Source organism: Protobothrops mucrosquamatus, unplaced genomic scaffold (genome assembly GCF_001527695.2).
Source record: "Protobothrops mucrosquamatus isolate PMUCROS unplaced genomic scaffold, P.Mucros_1.0 scaffold2877, whole genome shotgun sequence".
Classification (NCBI taxonomy): Eukaryota; Metazoa; Chordata; class Lepidosauria; order Squamata; family Viperidae; genus Protobothrops; species Protobothrops mucrosquamatus.
Genome location: NW_015388905.1, coordinates 115,485 through 132,730, shown reverse-complemented (window position 1 = coordinate 132,730; position 17,246 = coordinate 115,485). Strand labels below are relative to the sequence as shown.

Here is a 17,246-nt window from a genome sequence, read left to right as displayed (position 1 = left end):
CCCAATTAGTTTGTTTTTAAATGTAATAATTGTTAATATATTTCAAGGTCATTTTTCTGAAACTGAATTCCCCTATGTAGTGTCAGTGGAAAGGAAACATATTAAATGCTGTAATAGTGGGAGTCAAGTTCTATTATAAACACTTTTGCTTATAAAATTCTCAACAGTGCCAGCAGAGGGCTGTGGATTTGCAGAATTCTTCTCTGGGAAAAATAATAATATAATTTAACAAGGAAAGAAAAGTGCTAGTTTGTTCCCTTTATGTCTTAGGAATTTCTCTAATACTTCTTACACCAAGTTAATATAAAGTATATTTCTTCAGTAATGAATTCAATGATTTCTGAATTAGATCCTTTTGTTAGCATATATTGTTTATAAAAAATAGTCTTGTGAATATATGGGACATGAAATAATCCTTATCAGCATAATAAGATGCCAGATTTGCCATTAAAATATCAAACCCTTTAAACATTTTATTTGATGGTTCTCATCAAATGCATCTGGCTATTCAGGACTGTCATTGCAGCTGTCCAGAAGTACAGAATCCTTCTACCTTTGATTTTCCATATCCTACTTCTAGTAATTTAAGTCTGTGGCCCTTATGGTTAGTCCACTTTGTTGGCAACAGGAATTAGTATTTATTGTCATCTTTGCCTTCTTAATAATAAGTTAATAATTGTAATTTCTTAGCTTCAGAAACGAGTATGAGAAGAAAGGTTCAAACAAAGGAGCTCTATGGTTCCTGTTCTGGAATATCTGTGCATGGCATTGCTTGAGGGCATATTCTGTGGACAGTCATAATGAGAGATACTGTTCTGATCAGTAGGTTGGATTTAAACCAGGGAGATCCATTTAAGCACAAACTCAGCCATGAGTGACTTTAGGGCAGCTCAGATGATTTCACAGGGTTGTTCTTTTGCAAAAGGGTGTTCAACATATTTTGTTTTGGGGTTTTGGAGACTTGTAATGAATGCATTAAAAGGGACTCATGGAATTATTCAGATGTAGACTATGCCCTATGATAAGTGTTGGTAATCTAGCATATGTTGGAATCCCCTGGAAATGTCAAACTGCATTTCCTCAAATTGCAAATAGTTCAACTTACCCCTTAAGGCAGGGGGGGTCAAACTGCCAGCCCACAGGCCGGATGCGTCACGCCAAAACCACCTATTGCCAGCAATGGGGAAAAAGTCACGATACGTCGCGACACGTCACGTGACATCATGAGTTTGACACCTGTGCCTTAAGGTAATCTAAGTTTGATTGAGAATGGAAGACTTCTATCTTTCATCAGATGATCTAAACATTTTATCAGATTCCCCCAACAAATTCCCCCAACAAGATCATATGAAGTGTTAATACCACTTTATAACACCTTGGTAAGGTCACACAGCATCCAGTTTTGGTCACCACGATGGAAAAAAGATGTTGAGACTCTAGAAAGTATACAGAGAAGAGCAACAAAGATGATTAGGGGACTGAAAGTTAAAACAAATAAGGAACGGTTGCTGGAATTAGGTATGTCTAGTTTAATGACGAGAAAGACGAAGGTGACATGATAGCAGTGTTCCAGTGTTCTCAGGGGCTGCCACAAAGAAGAGGGAGTCACGCTATTCTCCAAAGCACCTGAAGGCAGGGCAAGAAGGAATGGATGAAAACTAATCAAGGAGAGAAGCAACCTAGAACTAAGGAGAAATTTCCTGACAGTTAGAACAATTAATCAGTGGAACAACCTGCCTCCAGAAGCTGTGAACGCTCCAACACTGGAAGTTTTTAAGAAGAGACTGGACAGCCATTTGTCTGAAATGGTATAGGGTTTCCTGCCTGAGCAGGGGGTTGGACTAGAAGACCTCCAAGGTCCCTTCCAACTCTATTATTGTTATTGTTAGTTCCCTTTCCTTATTTATTAATTACGGTACTCAGTTATTAAGTCAGTGGACCTGTTATTGATGCATATAGACAGGGCTTTTTTTCTCATAGAACGCCCAGAACGGAGTTCCAGCACCTTTTTGGGATGGAACCTTGTAGGGTAGGCAAGGCGGGTTGTATAACGTGTGTGAGTTCCGGCACCTTTTTTTTTTTTATATAGAAAAAAAGCACTGCATATAGACAAAACAATAATGAAGAAGGAAAGTGAAATGTTTCACTCATTCTCAGTCTCCTTCCAATACTAGGCCAGAAGGCCATTTTTCAAACTTCTGTTGAAATGAAGAAAACTTATATTGTTCTTTTTGCTGGCCGGAGTGAAAGAAAAACATTGAATCTTAACCACCATAGGCAGAAAAGATGGCGGGCGAAGGGGATTTTTTTTTCCTGTGAGTCAGATCAAAATCTAAGCTGGAGAAGAATTCAGGAGCTATAATATCTTAAAGATGGAGCAAATGATATGAACACTCTGCAGAAATACAAGTTCACTGACTTAATAAGGCTGAGTCTGCAATGCCATTTTTTGTTTTTTTTTCAACGAGGGCCATTGAAATTTACTCTGAGATTTCTTAACAATTTCAACCCTCTCCAAACTCTTTAGTTTTTAACTTAAAACAGAGTGAAGGGAATGCTTTTTATTTCAAGTAAGTATTTGGCCTTGTTTGTTTGTTTGTTTGTTTGTTTGTTTGTTTGTTTGTTTGTTTGTTTGTTTGTTTGTTTGTTTGTTTAAACTGGAATAATTTAACTTTTATTCTTCTGTCTTTTACTGAGATTATTAGGATCTAACAAGTGAATGAGCTATTATCAGTTTGTTGCCTTAATTGAAGCCAAATCTTATTTTAAAACAAAATGCAAAAATAATACAATTGACAATAAAATATTTTTAGAAAGCAGGGATCAAATTTCTCATAATTATACATCATCTGAGATCAAATTTTATATTGCTTAGGGCGGATAGCAGCTCGATGATTCTATTTTTTTACTGAGAGTTCCCTGCATGGGAAAAAGTCAGCCCTTGTTGCTCACCTGTTAATTTACTGATATTTCACAATCCCTGAAGTTATGGTACTAAGGGGGAAAAAATGCCCACTTGTACCTTTTGGTTTGAAGTATCACTTTTACATGAGCAATGTAAAATGCAACAGCAGATGCATCAAAACTGAATCATACTCAGGGGGAAAGGTTTTAAAGAGCCCCCTATCTCAGTGGTGGCGAACCTATGGCACGGGTGCCAGAGGCAGAACTCAGTGCCCTCTCTGTGGGCACGCGTGCCATCGCCCCAGTCCTAGGCCTTCAGCTGGATTTTATAAAACCTTTTCGTTTTAGGCCTCCGTGTGCAAAAAAAAAAGGTTCAATTAATCAGTCAATTTCAACTTCTCACGGGAAAAAAAAAGATCTTGCAAAGTTGAATTGATTGATTGAACTTTTTAGTCCCACCCAGCCATTACCACCACAGCCACGCCCATCCAATGGGCCACACCCACCTGGCACACGACAATGCATAAGTGGGTTTTGGGTTGCAGTTTGGGCACTCGGTCTCTAAAAGGTTCGCCATCACTGCCCTATCTCATTGCCATCAGAACCCAGTAGGAATCTGTTCCTCTCTGTTTGCTTTTTGAAGAGACAGACAGACAGATGTACCAAAGAGGCAACATCCCTCACTGACTTTACTTTGCTTGTTGTAAGCTGGCTGGGAAGGTTGCAAATGGGAATCCTGTGATCCTGGTATGTTGAAATCATTGTAAATAGATGCTAGTTGACAAGCATCTGGATTTTGACCACAGGATCCTGAGGATGCTGCAGTGGTTCTAAGTGTGACACCTGGTCATAAATCACTTTTTTCAGTACTGTTGTAACTTTGAATGGTCACTAAATGAATGAATGTACCTGTATCCCAATTGGAATCCTGGGAATAAGTTGTAGAACAAAATCATATCAGAAATCTGAGGATGGCTCTATCTGATCCAAGGAATGGGTTAATTTTATTTAATTCATTAAATAATTCACTTACCAGTATTTAATTAACTTAACAGAAAAAAGGGAGATTTTTTTTCCAGGCAAAAGAAAGATTGAGTAGAACAAGTAGGTGTCTCTGAAGTTAAATTGAATAGAGTATTATAGTTATAGGAAGGCTTTTTAATGGATCAATTGTAGTGTTAGTAAGTAAGGACAGATCTTTTACAGACAAATATATATTAAGAATAATACGAACAAAATAATTATACCTCACTGCATACATGCTGTCCATTCAACTTATAAATCCTGCCATTTAGCCCTAAATTCTATCACTAAATGTCTACACTTGATATCTACAAGGAAATTCTAACTCTTTGTAGAAAGAGAATTTTACTCCTGCTCATCCTAGTACAGCTGCTGATGTAAATACAGATAGTCCTGGAGGTTGAGCAACAGAGCTCAACATTGATGTTGCTAAATGAGACATTTTACGACTTTTCTTCCCACAATTGTTAAGTGAATCGTTGCAGTTGTTTAGCTAGTCACACGGTTGTTAAGTGACTCTGGTTTCTGCATTGACTTTCCTTGTCAAAAGGTCACAAAACCCATAATACTGCAACCATTGTAATTATGAACCAATTGCCAAGCATCTGAATTTTGATCATGTCACCATGGGATGCTGCAACCGTCATTAAGTGTGAAAAATAGTCCTAAGTCACTTTTTTCAATGCCATTGTAACTTTGAATGGTCAATAAATGAACTGTTGTAAGTCAAGGACTACCTGTATTAAAATAGAGCATAACAGAAAAATAATTTAAAAGAAATGGTTTGAACTTCTCCCAGGCATAGCCACTCTCTACTATTCATTAAGCACCCTGACTTATATAGACTTTCATGTGAGTCAAAAAAAATATGGTACTATTACTTTAAGAGTCACATTAATTTTAATGAGAAAATTCCTTGTTCACTTGCACATAAACAGTTGGCTAACATTTGAACAGTAATTTTCCTTAAGTCCCTAACTCTTTTTTTCCACTGGGCTGCTAATATACTTCAAGCTATATTTAAGATACTATATAGCTTTAAATCTTCCATCCAACCGTGTCTGCTAAAGGCCAAATAGTGTAATTTTTGAGTTTATTTGTAGTACATGGCCCACCAATAATTCACTATCCTGTCAAGGATATAGTTTAATAACACTTGCAACACTAATCATTTAAACAGAAGGATTTTTATTATTAAACCAGAAAAACACTTTTGAATTTTTAAAAGCACAAAGGTATATAGGCAAGCTATTTTCTCATTCATCCGAAAGTTTAAGTTAAAATAAGTTGCTCAGTTAATTATATGCCTGAATTATTTCAGTATGTCATCTAATCATATTTAAGTTTAAATGTGACACTTTGGAAAACTATTTTGATTTTTAGGCATTCTTCCATGCCAAGATAATCATGTATGGAGGATTATGTATGCATTAGCCATAGAACTGTGCACATTGGAATAACCACAGATTACTTTAAAATGAGTTCCAGTTTTAGAGTAAAATAATGCTACAAGTTATACTAGTGTAAATAGGAACAGACCTTGGCTCTCCAAACCTACTCTAGCAAGTAATTAGAGTTAGTATATAGTAACTGATCTACTGTAACAGTCTTGTGGGTAAGAATTAATTGCTTTCTAACAATGTATGGAATCTAATTTTCTTTGCCCTGTATGAATGATATCAACATATATAAACACAACAGAGTTTGGTGTGCCACAACTTAATCCAGAGCTGGCTGAAACAATGGAAATATATTTCTGAGCACATTATGGGTTAAATCCAATATAGTTAAAAACATATGACTGCAAACCACAAATATGCTGGTATTCAGCTGTTTTATGAAAACAGTTTTATGACAAATTCAAATGGGACTAATACAATAAACTACTATCACAGTTAACTCTTATTTTCCTTAAGAAGCCTTTAAAATCGGCAGCATATTTAAATCATTTACAAAAGCTCAAAAGCATTTAAAGTATGAAAATGAACTCTTATTAACTATCACGTATTTTACTGTCAGTAACTATACTCCGTTACTTACATAGGCCCCGAGTTTTGGTTACTAGTTCTTGCAAAGTTTCTTTGTGGGTGGTAAGACTGGGAAAAGGATATTGAACATTTTGTTTCTGCTCAATTCAAACCTTACAAATAATAAAATTTCCTGTGTGTTTTAAAAACTTTGTCAGAAGTAGAAATCCAACAGGAGGTAGATTTGTTGAATGTGTGCAAGATAGCCTCTCTTTTGTTACAAATCAAAAAGTATGCTGTCTACTCACAACGAATATTGTTAATTAGAGATACTGCTCTATTAAAGGCTACCTAACAGGTAGAAATTCTGGAAATGCCGTTTTCTCCAGAAATAAGGATAAAGCAAATTGAATTTGACTAAAGTGGAATTTGGTAGTCAGGGTCCTAAGTGCACTTTGAAGACCTTGCACATTAAGAAAGAATTGCCTTGTGCCAAGTTAGACAATTAGTATTTTCGCCTACCTTAGTAGCAGCTTTCTAAGACTGTAAAATCTGTAGAATCTTTCCCAACCTTACTTGGAAATACCAGAGGCTAGAATTAGCATAATTTGCATAATTTTACTGAGTAAAACCTTGAGCTTCTCAACATGAGTTACACATTCAAGAGCGGATATATTAGTTCTGATCACCAATGAGATCAAAATCTAGGTGTTTCGAAGGCATTTTTATTTATAACTTAAGCTTTCTGCCCAGAGTTATCTTGAGGTAAAATGGGTGACCTATAAATTTTATATCAATCAATCAATCAATATAAACTCTTTGGTGCTTTCAATTAATTGTTAATTTGGATGATTTCTTTCTGTTTTATGTATATTAATAAATGTGCTATATTAATAATGTGTATTATTAATAATGTGCTATATTTTAAATGTTGTGACTTGATCTTGTACTGAACAAATAAATACCTAGACTACACATTGAGTTGCAATTAGATAGAAAGTGATGGTTAGTTATCTTTTTAATTATGGATATAGAACTATGAACTAATTCTGAACAAGGACTCAAAAATAATCTTAGAAGTTGCTCAGTTTTGTTCTATCATTTGTACAATACGCCACGCCATTATTTAGGTTTCAAATTTCTTGTATACTATTTTACTTTGATTTATTTTAGTATCTCTTTTTTCATTGTTTTAGATTCTACTGTAGTTACTGTTTTATATTTATATTTATATTTATATATAAATAAATATATTAGTGCAATAGTTCTATTATTAGATACTTTGCTTCTACAGTTCCTAGGGCTGTAATAAATAAATGTAAATGTGGACTAATTCTAATTGTCGTTAATGTTTATATAATTAGTTAAATGGATATTTCTAAGGCCATCCATGTGCCATCAATTCTGGGCAGCTAACATAGGATTAAAAACAGATAAGAACAAATTAAAAAAAGAAACAATAAAAAGCAGCCATGCTAGAGAGGAAAACAAACTCCCAAACACTACAAATTCTAGGTTCATACATTTTCTTTAATCCCATCCTAAAGATCAGCAGGTTAGAGTTTTAAGGATCTTGGGGGAAGGGAGACATGTTGCAAAGCATAAGAGTGGTTGTAAAGAAGGCACCATTTTTTATAATAACATTGATAGGAAATTGTTATAATCCCCTTGGTGTTACTGTTAAATACTGTTATGTTTCTTACTGTTTCTGTAAAACTAATGAACTTGGAAAGTCATATGGCACGTTTCCTTCCTTTGATAAGAATTTTGGTTCATTTATTCCCAACTTCCAGAGATTAAGGATGACCTTCTCCAGTATGTTATCATCCAACTTGCAACCAGGAAGGAGACTCCGTACGTTGGGCAAAGTTCTCTCTCCTCTGTTATTTGTCAACATTCACCAACTTTCTGTTAAGCAGAGAAAAGATGGGAATGAAGTAGCAGAACAGTATCTATCCTTTTTAGGAAATAGGAATTTTGAAAGACAGTAGGTACTGCACAGAAAATAACTGCACAACTCAAAATAACTCACAAAACAAATGCCACAGGAGGTGTACATTAATTACAAAGCATCAGTTTAGCAGAATGCTATCTACTACCATTTGTGGCAGGAAGATGCGCCATACAATTGTTTGTCTTTGTCTGTTTTCTAGGCAAATAGACAGTTTTCCAAACAACACTGGACAGTAACCAATCTCCATTTTTAGTTTTTAAGAAAGTTTATAGAGCCAGAAGGCATGCTTGGATATGAAGATTCTACAGCAGTCTGGTCCTGTGTTTCCAGGCTGCCAACCCCCCATTGTTTTTAATTAAAATATCGTTCTAAAAGTTTCAAAAGCCATCTTTAACAGTCTGACAGGCACCAAGACAGGCACATCAACCATCCCAGGCATTATGTTGGGGACTCCAGCAGCAGATGATACTCCCTTAATTCCTTTTTCCATAAATGTTTTCCAGAGAAAACCATACTGTATTGCTGTTTTGTCACTAATACTCCCATCAAGTGAGGATAGGGGCAGATTGTAGGAGCAGCATTTTTGCCTAGGGCCAGTTGTACGAAAAAAGCACCAGAAATTTGGTTTTATCTATTCACTTATGAATAATAAATAACTAGGATGAACAACAGATAGGAAATAGAAAAGTATTGATGATGCTCATCAATTTACGCAAATCCACTAACTTTGAAGTTCCTTTTGACTGTTGTCAGCTAGTTCCATAAATATATTCTCTCCCCCTCTCTCCCTCTCCCTCTCCCTCTCCCTCTCTCTCTCTCTCCCTCCCCATCCCACCCCACCCCTCCCAAATTATACCAACTTCTTTCCTCTCCTCCTTCATATTCCTGTTATGCTCTGTAGGGACATTAGGAACTTTAATGCCAAGTGAATTAAACAAAATAAGTGCATCTCTCTCACTGCAGAAACAATGGAACATATGTGAAGCTATACTATACAGCCATGTTACCAAATAGAGAAATGTGTTTGCTGTATATAAAAAGAAGTAGGACATCTTGATTCAAAACAATAAAAAAATACCATACAGTAAGGGAATCGCTAATTAGCTAAATATGTCTAAACCTTGGTTTGTATAAATACTTCCCATCCCCCTGCTTTATGAAGCTGGTATTTGAAAGCTGCATTGGACTCCAGCTTAAATTCAGACAGATTTCAAGGAATGATTCCCTTGTGGCCAACCTCCTGATTTCAACAGAGAGAATTCCAAGCCCATGCTGATATTATAATAGTACAGTAAACTATTATTTCATTCTGTTTACTGACAAAGTACAGCACTAGCAGCGGAATTCCTCCACTCTGTGCCCTTGCATGCTTGCTATTTGGCAGTCTGCAATGGAAAACAAGAAGCAATTATGGACAGACAACACTGTAATGGAAAAAAAATAGAAGACGGTATTTTTTTCACAAAAAAAAAATATGTGTGTGCCAGTTTTTACATGAAAACTCCCTTCCCCCCTTCGTCTGGAAGAAATTCAGCTCACACTAATACCTAATGTGAAACCACAGCTCTGGAACTCTGTGTTCACAGCCAGCTGGAAGTGACCAAAACAACATCTGTTGCATGTAGAATCTAAAAGTATTTGTCAAATTCTTGCTCTAAATCAGATAGCAGGAGCTCAAACCTCAGTTACACTTACTGTTTTTGAGCCATTTTAAGTGCCTAATCGAGACAGCTAATTTATTTAATTTAGTACCTTAGTAACATTTTGTGAAAAATGGACATTCTTTCCCAGTTTAACTATGTTTATTTTCATGGAATTTATGCCATTTTTCCTCTATTACTTCTGGTTCTGTTGCCATGAATTCATATGTTCTGCTCTGGTAGAATTATTGTGTATTCATAGAATCATTGGAATCTGAAATTTTATTCATTTCCTAAATGTCCCTACCCCAATGCCATGTGCAGGTTGCCAGGGCCATGTACAAAATTCAAAATTGGGTGCAACTTACAGACTCCTTGCAAATGGAGTGAGTGAGTGAGTGAATGAATTGCATCCTCTATAGCAGTGGTGGTGAACCTATGGCACGGGTGCCAGAGGCGGCACTCAGAGCCCTCTCTGTGGGCATGCGCGCCGTCGCCCCAGTCCTAGGCCTTCAGCTGGGTTTTATAAAAGCTTTTCGCTTTAGGCTTCCGCTGCCATGTGCAAAAAAAAAAAGGTTCAATCAATCAGTCAATTTCAACTTCTCGCGGGAAAAAAAAGTTCTTGCAAAGTTGGAATTGATTGATTGAACTTTTTAGTCCCACCCAATCTGCCATTACCACCACAACCACGCCCACCCAATGGGCCACACCCAGCCAATGGGCCACACCCACCCAGCACTCGACGATGCATAAGTGGGTTTTGGGTTGCAGTTTGGGCACTCAGTCTCTAAAAGGTTTGCCATCACTGCTCTATAGGACTCAGTGGGTGGACTAAAAACATACTTCCTTCACTTATACATTTCTCCTGTCCTGGATTTCTCTCATCCCAACTGTCACCAATTGACAGGATTTACGATCTGGATTGCACATTTGAAATGAGTGCTGTAGAATTTAAGTTTTCTGGTATATTAAAGATGAAGGGGGGTACAATGGCATAAATTTTAATCAGTTAGGATCCCTGCAAAAGTTTATGATGCAATATTCTTTCACTTTTAAGATGTCTCAAAACTCCACTATTTATTCTACAGATGATTAGTGTGTGTTCCAGATTTTATTTCACTAAACGCAGTAGGAGTACATTCATAATGAACGTAGAGATGTTGAGTCATCTTGGCCCTACAAATCTATATATTTAATTTAAGATATATCTTACTTCATCCCTTTAAATAATATAACCTGGAAACATTATTAGAGGTCTAAAATATCCATCTTCTGATTCTGAGCTTTCATTTTAAGAAGATCAATTCAGCAAATGAAACGTTTTAGTGACTTAAGTTTCTGAACTCTTTTCACGTACATGTTTGTTCCATACTTGTATGCATGTGTCTCCAAGCCTTTACTGGTTTAATTTTATACAAAAAATGAAGGTGCCAAAAGAAAATTTGATCCAATGAGATTCAGAAGTTGCATTTTTGTCTACCCAGGTGCAGAAAAAAACTACTCTACATAGCAACTATCTTATGAGAAAGGATATAATAGATGGAGATTTTAAAACTTAGAACAATTTAGAACAAAGACTAGTACGTGAAAGTTATGGCAATACATAAATAATATGGTGAAAGGATTGGGATAACTTTTTTCCTTCTTGTTATACTGCTAGAATCTAATTAGGTAGATCGTGAGAAATCCAGCTATGCTTGTGGCAATTCATCCTTAGGCACTCCATATATATGGGAAGTAAAAAGCTATGAATAACTTCTAGTCATGATGTCTGGCTACATATTATCTCCAATATCAGAAGCAGTTCATCTCTTATTCCAAGTTGCTAAGGAGTACAACAGGGGAACGACAGTACATGGATGTCTCGTTTTTAACTTCAAAGATAGCTTGTTGGTCATTGTAGGAATGGAATGCTGAACTAATCACAAGTCTTTGGTTTAATCCTGCAGTTTCTTCATGCATTGTATTTTCCATAACATTATAGGTTCAATAAATTTGGCAGACTCTGATTTTGGACCAAAATATCATAACATGCTCTGTGTTATGCAATCTTTAAAGAATATATCCAGCTTTAAGTCCTAATTGTTTCTTTATTAATTCAATATGGACCTACAGAAAAGAATTTTGTACAGGTCTTTATCTCATCTTCTTAATACTATACTCAGCCTATAGGGCTGAAGTTATTTTTCCCTTCAGTGTGCTATTTGTTTTCCAGACCTCCTGCAAAACTCTTGCATTAGTTCACTGAAATAAATTTCTGTAACCCTAACTTATGTTCCATTTGTACACACCTTCAAAAGTATAGAACTAGGGTTATTTATACATGTCACCTCTTTTCACTATTAACCTGGACAGAGGGAGATGATCTCTGTGAATAGGAAATATGTGGAAGTCTTCCATTTGCTCACCTTTGATAGTGGGATTCAGCCAGCCATTCTATCTGTTTTGGAGATTAAAATGAGCCTGAAGTTTCTCCTACAGTTTGCATTCTTCTGATTTCTGATACATGCTCCCACCAGAATCAAAATGATAATATAGACAACCTGGCTTTTCATGCTCCTATTCTATGCATTGATTGCTAGTTATTATCTGAGGTCAAATCAAGATGCATATGTATAAAATCTTATGTGGCTTTTCCCATTCATGTGAACATAATGTGGATACATTTCACATAAACAACTGGTTTCAACTTTCCTTGAAAGAGTAACAAGGCATCCAGATGTATCAACCAAATTGCACCCCATCTCCTATGTAGATCATCTAGGAAATTAACCAAAGTTGTCTTCGTAACTATCATAGCTATCTATAACTGAATGTGAGCTTTAAATGATCATGATAATTTGTTTGATCTAAGAGTTCCTAGAGCTATAGCATAATTGCTTTCTCCACCAAATGGCTACATATTGAATATTTGACCAGCCAGTTTGCCCATCTCTATTTTCTTTTCTATGAAGATGCAGTACTGTAATGTTACACGAGAAACCTGGCAACTTGTAACCTCTCTGTTGGTGACAACTTTGGTTGAGTTTATTTCTCAGTGGGGGATTCCATGTTCTACATCAGGCAGTTCCCAATGGCGGCAGTGCAAATGATGTGATGTCTTCATTGCTTTGAGGAAACAAGCCAAGAAAGCTGTTCATTAGCTATTCAAGAACTGTTGGCATATACTTTATGGTTATGATGCAAGATTGCTAGACATCTTGATGCTGAGCAAAAAAAAAACAACCTTGACAAATGAGAAAAAGAGAAGGAAAAGAATTGTAATTAGATGAATGTTAGAATTATAGCTTGAAGTAAAACATTAGAAGATGATTTACCGGTAACTGCCCATTCCATAAAGATTACGGCTGAAAAATAGGACGTTCATCATATTTCATAAGATCTGTGTTAGCAGAAAAGTTCATCTTTTAAAAAAAATAAATATAACTTTTGTAGTTATACTTGCAGTATCTGTTCAGTCCCACACATAATAATGCCCTTGCAAAAATAATATGAAAAATGTCCTGACAGCAATTTTTTTTTAAAAAAAAAAAAAGCTCTGAGAGACAAGGTGCAGGATATGAATTCTGAGAGAAAAGGAGCTAGCATCTTCCTGATAAAGATAAAGGATAAAGGAGAATCACCAATGGAGTTTTCTAACCTGCTATCTTGAGAGCCAAACCTGAAACGTCTTTCAAGAGCTGAGACCAAGTTAAGACTGGATCTCCTGGCAAGAGGGGGCGTGTCAAGTTTGGCTACTTGGTCTCAAGAGCAGGCAGACAAAGAAAACCATTGGTGGATTCTCCATCTCCTGTACTGGAGAAAAGTGTGTTACTGGGCTAATAAAGTCCTATATTGTTCTTCCCAGGAATTTCTACCTACTTCAGAAAGGATAACACTAAAAAAAAACAAAAACCCTCTAACCAGAGATTACAAATGACCAAAGAGGTAAGAATTCAGAATCTCCAATCTGTTAAGCTAAAACCTGGAGAAAACAATTAGGTTTCATTTAAAAGATACCAATTGTCTATCCTTGTGTTAAAACATGTTATATGTCCCTACAAATACCCTCATGTGGCTCATTAACCTTATCTTCATTCCACATTAAGCCACCGAGATCTTTATAGTATCTTGAAGTCCCAGTCATTTCTTCAAAGATGGATTGCAAGACTTCTTTGCTCTTAGCTTCTATTTCTTTGGCTTTAAATCAACTGTATCAATTTAAGATTTATGAAGTATTTCTTTCCGTTTCAAGATCCATTGCTTCCAAGCTTTCTATCCTTTGTTCTCAGTTCTTCATTACATTTAGGATAGTGAAATATAATGTCCTCATCATATTTTGACTCACTTTGAGTAAGAGCTGGGCACTTTTTTACAGGATCGCTGGAATCCCTTTCTTTCAGAGACCAGGTGGTGGAAAATATCCCTGTATTTCTAGTATTGTGAAAATTAACTTACTATGCAACGTTTTGTACAGTTACAGTGGTACAGACACCATCTATAAAAATTTAAAGTAAAGAAGGATTTACAAAGTTTTAGGAAAGTGGTACGAATGATGCAGTCTACACCCTTGAGATCCTGGCAAAGTCTAATATTACAAGCTATTTCTTCTTTTCAAAGAGCACACACATATAAGCTGAGACAAACAGGAAAATCTTTCTATTCAGCCTTGTTATTTGAAATAGAGTATACCTTTTGAGTATCTTGAAGAATCAACTGAATGCTATCAAGAACGTCTGTATTTATTGACCAGTAATGTATGGAAAGCAAATCTCTTGATTTGAAAACGATAAACTGGGAAAACACTGTTTCAGTTTACTGCAGTGGATTATTGACGTTAAAACAGATAGGACTACTTGAAAAAATGTCCACCAGGTAATAGCAGAATCTTCTTCTTTTACTCAGCAATACTAATCCAAAATTTTCAATATATAAATTATCTAACCTTTGTGAGTCATATAGACTTATCGCTGTTTTTATTAATTATTATCAGGGCGATGAACAGGCAATAATAAAAATCACAATAAAAATAAAAAGCCTGCTCTAAAATACCCCTTATAAAACCCCTAGCAAAGCCCAATCAAAACTACGCCAGGCCGGCCGCATGAAATAGATGGGTTTTCAAGGCTCGGCGGAAGAGGTGCAGGTCCATAGTTGTACGTAGGTCGGGGGGTAGGTCATTCCAGAGGGCAGGAGCTGCCACAGAGAAGGCTCTCCCCCTGGGGGTCGCCAGCCGGCATTGACTGGCCGACGGCACCCTAAGGAGGCCCTCTCTGTGGGAGCGGACTGGTCGAAGGGAGATATTTGGCAGGAGGCAAATAAGAAAGACATACTGTGGCCATGCAGCACTTTAGTTTTGATTCCAAAAAAATGCTTCAGAGCATGCATGAGAGCAAACATAGCATCTCCCTACAACTCATTAAAGCAGCATCATCTTTTCCTCGGATCATATACTTTCCCTCTGCAGCTGCCATCTAATCCCAAGAAAATACGTAGCTACTTTAAAGAGTTTCATATACTGTAGGTACTTAGTTCATAGCTCTGTGCACTCCAAAGCACCTTTCTCAAAATCAAAAGTATTACACAGTCCTATTATAAGCTACATTTCAATCCTGAGCTAAATGTCAAGGGTACTATGTAATTAGCAGTTAAATCATTTTGCACAATGGCTGCCCTTTAATATGAACAAACTAATGGTTGAACAGTGAGAAGAGGAAGGAAACAAATTGTGGTTGCTAACAATTGCATAGCACAGTATCTTGAGTCACTTCCAGATTAAACTCTAATATGAATAAAGAGTATATCGTGCAGTCATTCGGAAACCACAAAGTACATCCTATCAGCTCATGGACTCTAAAAATGGCTTTTTGAGGTCCTAACAACATAAGCTGAACATATATTTGCAAAAGAAGGCTTCATAATGCTACTTTTGTTTTGAAAGGAAAGCAACCACATGAACAAAATCAAACAATAAACACAGCACTTTCTCCTTTTACTAATTTTTTTCTTTATTTCAAGATTTATAAGGCTGCTCAACTCGAACAGTATGACTCTGGGCAAATATAACATAAAGATTGAAGAATCATCATCATTACAATAATAATATACAATACAATTACAATAATAACATATCCCCATAGTGATGTTGATTCTTTATATCGGTCCCACAGAAAAGGAAGCAGAGGTTTAAAAGCAAGATATCCAAACTAATGCAATCAAGACTAGGATTGAAAAATCATCAAATGATTCAATGTGCAGATTGTGCAAAGAAGCAGAAGAAATAGTAGATCATATGCTCAGCTCATGCAAGATGATTGCACAAACTGATCATAAATAACATAACACAGTCATCAGAATGATTCACTGGAATATCTGTAAAAAATATCTTAATGCAATATTGGTAGGAACATAGAGTTGAAAAAGTAGTTGAAAATGCACAAATTAAAACATTGTGAGATTTCTGAATACAGACCAATGAAGTCTTGGCTCCCAACACACCAGATATAACTCTGGTTGAAAAGAAGAAAGTATTGATAATTGATGTGGCAATACCAGGGGATAGTAGAAGACAAAGAATGAGAGAAAAATCACCAAGTATCAAGCTCTAAAATCTAAATTGAAAGATTATGGTATAAACTGGCCATTGTGATTCCCAGTTGGGTGCCATAACAAAAAATCTTGGACAGTATTAGATGCATTGACACAATTTCCATCGATCAATTGCAAAAAACCACACTGTTCGGATCCACACATACAGTATACTATGTTCATATGACATCTTAAGTTCATGGAAAGAACTTGATGGTGATGGCCTCGTGTTGGCCTTGATGAAGGCCAACACTAGCTAAAGAACTGGCAGCTGTGACTTCCCATTGTTGTAAAGAGATAACAAGAAAAATGAGAATAACAAGAATAACAAGACTATTAATACAAAGGAGACCAAATTCGCCTATAAGAAAGGCTGAATGTATAATAGAAAAGGGACATAGTAAGGCAAAGCAGTCTAAGCAGATAACAAGACCTGCCAATGGCCAAGAGAAGGAAAGTTGAAGAAAGAAACAGAAGGGTCAATTTTGGCTGCATAAGACCAAGACTTAAAAATAAATGCATATGAAGTCAGAATTGAAAGGGAATCAGACAACTTGCCACAGCCAACTCACCACGGCCAACTTGCTGTGGGACAACTCCCTGCGGAACAATTTAACAATTCTATCTAATTATTTAAAATAAATTAAAAAAAATATTTTCGTTTTTGTTGATCACATTTCACTTTGTCCCTCCTTTTGCATCATTTCTTTAATGATTCTATTCCACCATTTCTTTGTTATTAGTGTAACATTTGTCCGGCAATGAGTTGTCCTTTGATGAGTTGGCCATGGTGAGTTGTCTGTGGTGAGTTGGCCACGGCGAATTGTCATAGACCCGAATTGAAAAGACAACAACAGATCTCCCTTCTAGCACTGATGATGTTGCCTAGTTTCATTTGGTAATGAAACTTCTGCATGAAAGCAACCAAACTCAGAGACCACCAGTGGCCCCACAGTTGAATCCTGAGCTACAAATATTCTCTTCTGTTGGTGAACAATATTAAACCAGATAGACCAATGGCCAAGGAGTAAGTATTTCATGCAGCTAGATAAGGAATGGGGATTCATTTCTCCAACATTTGCTATGAAACGATATGGTACCATTTAACATTTAAATGACAAAGGCTCTACCCCAGGAGTCTTCAAACTTGGCCCTTTTATGAGTTGTGGACTTCAACTCCCAGAATTCCTC

The 17,246-nt window shown here is 36.3% G+C and overlaps 1 protein-coding gene across 1 annotated transcript in view; it reads left to right on the top strand.

The window, feature by feature from the left end:
- Window positions 1–17,246, top strand: part of LOC107296579 (potassium voltage-gated channel subfamily KQT member 1-like) — a 118,692-nt gene that overhangs the window by 46,910 nt on the left and 54,536 nt on the right. The gene's annotated exons all lie outside the window — the stretch shown is intronic.